Raw genomic sequence first — 6,860 nt, 5'->3', positions numbered from 1 at the left:
CTATATGTCTGTCTGTCTCTCTCTCTCTATCTATCTATCTATTACTCGAAAGTTCGCGCGTCCGTGCAGGGCTAGTCGTGAGTAGAAAACACAAATTTAATATAAAAACATATTTCCTGAAATTGCAAATTATTTAAAATATAAAAATATAATTTTCAACAGAGAGAATTTATCAAAATAGAAAACAAATGAAGTTTGAAGTTTAAAAATAATAGGATCGACCACTCACGACTAGCTAGCGCGGACGCGCGAACTTTCGAGTAATAGATAGATAGATAGAGAGAGAGACAGACAGACATATAGCTCGCTCCGGCCAGTCATGGTATTAGCTGTCAGTAGCCAAAGAATCGACAGGCCAGCAACAGGCAGACAGACAGACAGATACTTCACTAGCAGTGAGCACTTTCACTTCTGACAGCTAATAGCATGATAGTGCCCATTTTTTTCCTTCATGATTTCTGACAATCTTAGCTATTGACGAAAATTCTACCGTAGATATGTTGGAGGATTTCCGCGTTGGTGCAACATAACCACATTACTGGGATCATTGAGGGCGGAACAAAGTGTGTGTGTGCGCGCGCGTGTGTGTGTTGTATACTGTTTCCTTCATTAGTTCCTACACCATTTTTGATACAGATCGCCGGGAAAGAGAGAGAGAGAGAGAGAGAGAGAGAAAGAGAGAGAGAGAGAGTGTGCATGGCGGAAAAGGGGTAGTGCTTATATTGTAATGAATATATGTGTACGCATATGTCGTCAATGTCCAGCATGCATGTGTTGATAGTATGATGATGATGATAATGGTGGTGAGGATGATGAGGATGATGATGATAATGATGGTGATGATGATGATGAAGATGTGTGCGTGTATGTGTGTGCGTGTCTGTGTGAGTGCGCATGTGCATGTGCGTGTGCGTGTTGTCAATCACCAAACTTGTCAATCAGTCATATATGTCGCTGTCTGTCTGTTTGTATGCCAGCCTGTTTGTTTGTGAAAGTAAGGGTCGTGGGAACATCCCTGAGGCATGTCAAAGTGAAGAGATCAGATGAAACACAGAAACATATAATATATATACACCACGCAGTGTGCTGCATTTTATTGTTTGTTATATGAAGCAAATATCACTCCAATGCCAGACATTTATACGTAGATGGAGCTAACACCTATAAGTCAACATATTGTTGTTGTTGGCACTCCGTCGCTTACGACGTCGAGGGTTCCAGTTGGTCCGATCAACGGAACAGCCTGCTCGTGAAATTAACGTGCAAGTGGCTGAGCACTCCACAGACACGTGTACCCTTAACGTAGTTCTCGGGGATATTCAGCGTGGCAGAGTATGACAAGGCTGGTCCCTTTGAATTACAGGCACAACAGAAACAGGAAGTAAGAGTGAGAGAAAGTTGTGGTGAAAGAGTACAGCAGGATTCGTCACCATCCCCTACCGGAGCCTCCTGGAGCTTTAGGTGTTTTTGCTCAATAAACACTCACAACGCCCGGTCTGGGAATCGAAACCGCGATCCTATGACCACGAGTCCGCTGCCCTAACCACTGGGCCATTGCGCCTCCACGTGTATGCATATATGTAATATATGTATGCACACACACATATATATATATATATATATATATATATATATATGCATTTAATGTATGTATGTATGTATGTATGTGTGGATGCATATATGTATGAATGCACATATGTAGGTATAATTCCGTGACTGCTTCGCAACAAATTTGATTTGAGATTATGGGATGATGCAGTGTCTGATCAACTGCTGAACTTTGACATGCCTTTGTACACACACATACGCTCGCGCGCGCGCATAGTCGTAAACACTCAGAATTGTGTCAAACAGCATAAACTAATAAACTGGTACGTTCGCGCGCGCGCGAACGCACGCATACACGTACGTACGAACACACGCATACACATACATACACACAAGCACAGTTTTCCTCGTTGACAAATAAGCTCACTCTCCCTGTATATGTATCTATGTATTTATACATATCCACTTTTATAAGATGGGGAACCGTTTTGTATATATATATATATATATAGATATATATAGATATATATAAATTTGTTTACAAGATGTTTTCATATTTATATATCTATATATGTATGAATGTATCTATCATTCTATCTATCTACATCATACATATGCTCATTCATGTGAAGATGTTCAAAATGTGTCCATGTATATATATATATACATATATGTGTGTGTTTGTGCATGTGTGTGTGATGTTTACATGCTAGCATGTATATAGGTATATTTATGCGCGCACACACACGGACATACACACACACACACACACACACACAGCCGCCCTACCCTAACGTAAAATGATGCCAGTTCTAGTTACCATAACTGTTACATATGAAGACAACAAAACTGTACCGGGTTGTTCCCACGAGCTTTACTTTGACAAACATACTAGCAGACAGCAAGCGACATACTTAAGAACTGATCGGCAAGGCTGGTGATTGGTAAACACGCACATACACAAACATATAAGCATACATTCGTGACAATGCATTCGCACGTATACAGCCATTACAGTACAAAATGCTGCTCCTTTCTCCCGACCCAGCAAGTAAAGAAAAAATAATTCGCTCATGCACACGTATAGTGGTTACAACACACATATGCATAGATATTACTATATGTACATACATGTATAAAGATATTACAATGCTTATATACACACACACAAATGCAAGTTTGCATAAAGATATTACAATACACTCGCACACTGAGTAACATTCTTACATGCAAACATTACGAACACTAGCGTAGCTAGAGTGTGTGCCGCCCAGGGCGGCCCTTCCGTTTGCCGCCTCCGGATCCCACAAAAACACATATTGCTTACAGCAAACCCCAAAGTGCCGCCCGGGGGAGGAGCGACCCTACCACCACCCCGTAGCTATGTTAGTGATTATAAAACTCACATCGATACGTTATAAACAAGACACTGGCACTCCATCGGTTACGATGACGAGTGTGCCAGTTGATCCGATCACCGGAACAGCCTGCTCGTGAAATTAACGTTTAAGTCGCTGAGCACTCCACAAACCCGCAAACCCTTAACGTAGTTCTTAAGAAGATTCAGCGTGACACAGAATGTGACAAGGCTGGCCCTTTGAATTACAGGCACAGCTCACTTTTACCAGCTGAATGAACTGGAGGAACGTAAAATGGAGTGTCTTGCTGAAGGACACAACGCGCCGCCAGGAATTGAACTCACAACCTTACGACCATGAGCCGAATGCCTTAACCCACTAAGCCACGCACCTTCGCTATAAACAGGCATTACAAGATACAAATACCCATACTCACAAACAAACGCAACCGTACACCTGCATGGAAACATTACTAAACTCACACACACACACACTCAAACATCTTCTCAGTAGTGTGTCTTTTCATTGATTTTGGTGATGTCTACTGTTTTACAATCTTTGATATTAAAAAAAAACCCAACGATAGAGAGTCGAGCAGGCTGCTAGACCTGCTGAAAACGCAAACAAATCCAAATTACAATTGACCGTCTTAAAAAAAGGACACATTCAATAATCTAGTCCTATATACTGCTAATAAAGATGGGATGGTCACCAGTGAATTGCACTTGAACATAAAGTTGCTTAATCCTGATTGTTCTGGGACTAAACACAGCAATAAATAGCTTTAATAATAGCAGAGATGAACTGTAATAATACTACTAGTAATGAAAGAGAAGACAAACAGATATGCAGGAAATTGGATTGTATGTGGAGATAAAAGCAAGAATGAGTCATATATCATTTTTCATTTTATTTCCTACCTGCCAACAAAAATAAGACCTCTTCTTATCTTATTGGTAGAATACAGTCATAATAATTAGACAGTGCGTAGTTTGTGAATTCAAGTTAAAATTGGACAGAATTCAAAAATAACTAAATGTAGCAGATATCAATTTACAACACCAATGAAAGAAGAGTTTACATAAAAATTACTAATGTGAATGTAATACTAGGAAAGTTAGATAATTTGTGTTGTAAAAAAGTGTTGTGGAAAATGCGTGTATATATTTTGATATTTTTAAAGTCTGGTAATGTGTGTAGAAATGTTAAGACATTTTCTTGATTGCAAAGTCAAAATTCTACATGCAAAAAATTGGCAACAATCAAGGTAGTCGTAAATAATGCCCGTGTTTTTAAGTGCTAGAAGTTATTCTGAAAAGACCGAAAACGAAAAAGCTAACTACTAGCTATACGATAAGTAGGAAATTAGATGATTGCACAGATGAAAACAAGAATGAATTATTTATAACTTTTTCCTTTGGTTTTCTACAAATCAATAAAAAGTAGACCGCTTCCGACGTTGTTGGTAGAATAAAATCATAATTACACAGCAATTGGTTTGTTTGGGGTTAATGAGCATAAATTTACCCATCATTCGCAGTGGTCAAACAGCGTTCTTATACGCCATCTCTAGTGTTTCAATGTCCTTACACTCTATTACTAAATTCATGTTGATCTTATTTAAGCCCAACAGTCCTTTTTACAGTTTTTCCTTTTGGGTTTAGCAAAACCCCTCCTTCTTAGGCTAATTAGTCACTGACGACCCGACCACTGCCCTAGATCATATGTTACCAGCAGCACAACCTGGAGAGAAAGAGAGAGAGTGTGTGTGTGTGTGTGGGGGGGGGGGAATGAGAAAGAAAGAGAGAGGAAAGGAGTGAGGAGGGGAGGGAGAGAGAGAGATGGTACTTCTACAGTTCCCTGATAAATATCTATGCAGCGCTGGCTGTAAATACGACAACAGCAGAAGCAGACCACATTTTCGTATGATCACAGTTCTGATATAGTCGATCGTAATAAGGTTCAGTAAATTCCTGGTGCTTATCTTATTAACCGGAGTGGGTGATAGTAGTGGGATGGAGTGAGGAGAAAGGTGAAGTCAGCACCAACGAAGTTTAAACTTAGAATGTAGAGAAACACAACTGATTGCTGTAAGGCTTTAAAACCGACGCCGTCTCTGCAGTATCTTTGCCATCGCAACAACAACAATACTGACATAAACAGAAAGGGAATCAGGAATTTGAGAAGCAAATGGAATCACTCATTATTTTACTGGTACGTATTTTATCGACCATTGAAAGGCGACGGGCTGTGTCGAGCCCGGTAGTGTGGGAACTCAGAACTTGGAGGAGAGTGACTAAATACGGCAAGGTATCTTGGAACTGCACGTACCCTCTGCAGGGGTCTCGAAATCTGAATGAAACGTGTTATCTTAATCCTCTGGTTGTACACAGCAGACACTTCGTTACATTCTCCAGCGAAAATGTTGTGTTAAGTAATAATAATAATAATAATCCTTTCTACTATAGGCACAAGGGCTTGAAATTTGGCGGGAGGGGGCCAGGCGATTTGATCAACATCAAGCTGTACACCTATGTTTCGTCATCTGTTATACTATTCGAGACATTTCCATCAGTATTTGAACAATAAAGAACGCTCTCGACTAACAGTGATTAGGTACTCTTTTTCTACTGTCAACAATCGCAGCACAAATTTTGCAATAACGCGAAATATCTTCAAATTTTTCTTTTAAAACATGTAGCTCAAATTTTTAAAGATATTTACAGCTCTTTAAACTTGAAAAACTGTCAGGCGAGGATTTTCGCAGATCACAACACTCACTTTTTAATTTAATTTGTCATGGGAAATCAATCGTATTTAGTGAATACTCTTCTTGAGCTGGTCTAACTCATGACACTGCGTACAGCTCAAACAATCCTCCCTATAGAAAAGTCTCTGTATAAGCTTTTTTGCAATTTGAAACTGAATTCCATTCAAAAAAGATTGTTCTTTCAAATCCTTCCTTGTTCAACTTATGACTAATCGCTAAATGCGAAACATATAAGTTCACTGCAGTACAAATAGATTAATGACTGACATGACGTGATGTAGCTATTGTAAGACTCAAAGTTATTCATACATAGCATTGCAGTCGCGAGCTCATTGTAATGGCTGGTTGGCGCACTGTTTTAGAGGTTCGCTTTCATTTTGGCAGAACTCGTTTTTCATTATTGTTGTTACTACTGTTGTTATTTTCATTGGCGTCCCCCTATTTGATGTTGTCGAAATTACTGTTGCTTCTAGTGTTGTGTAATGTTGAAATGCTGAATGACTTGAAAGCAAAGGAGACTATTCTTATATATTTCGTGGGAGTTGTTCCCCAGTAGGCAAACGCTACTCCTAGAAATTCTTTGTCATGTGACCCAAACCAACTTTCGTCTGTACGTCTATCTATATATCTATCGCGGGTGTGTGGTATGAAGTTTGCTTCCGAACCACGTGGTTTCGGGTTTAGTCCCATTGTGTGATACCTTGGGCAAATGTCTTCTACTATAGCTTTGGGCCGACTAAAGCCTTGTGAGTGGATTTGATAGACGGAAACTGAAAGAAGCCTGTCACACACAAACACATGTATATGTGTGTGTTCGCTTTTCGCCCACCACTGGTATTGAATTGTTTGTGTCCCGTAACTCAGAAGTTCGGTAAAGGAGACCGATAGAATAAATACCAAACTTTAAAAAAGTTTTTTTTTTTAATCAATACTGGGTTCAATTTGTTCGGCTAAATCCTTCAAGTCAGTGCTTCAACATGGCCGCAGTCCATTGACTGAAATAAGAGACACACACAGACGTTAATGTATTTGTTTTGCAAGATTCCTGATGTGAAATCGAGTGTTGAAATATTGTTATATTTGGTGACGGTCATATTTTTTTTTTGCCAATTCACCATGCGCACTATACTTTTTCTTCACTTCGGCTTTATTATTACATCCGCCTTAGCGAAGGCGGAGGTATT

Source organism: Octopus bimaculoides, chromosome 14 (genome assembly GCF_001194135.2).
Source record: "Octopus bimaculoides isolate UCB-OBI-ISO-001 chromosome 14, ASM119413v2, whole genome shotgun sequence".
Lineage (NCBI taxonomy): Eukaryota > Metazoa > Mollusca > Cephalopoda > Octopoda > Octopodidae > Octopus > Octopus bimaculoides.
The sequence above is the reverse complement of the archived record's forward strand: the minus strand, read 5'-3'. Positions refer to the sequence as shown.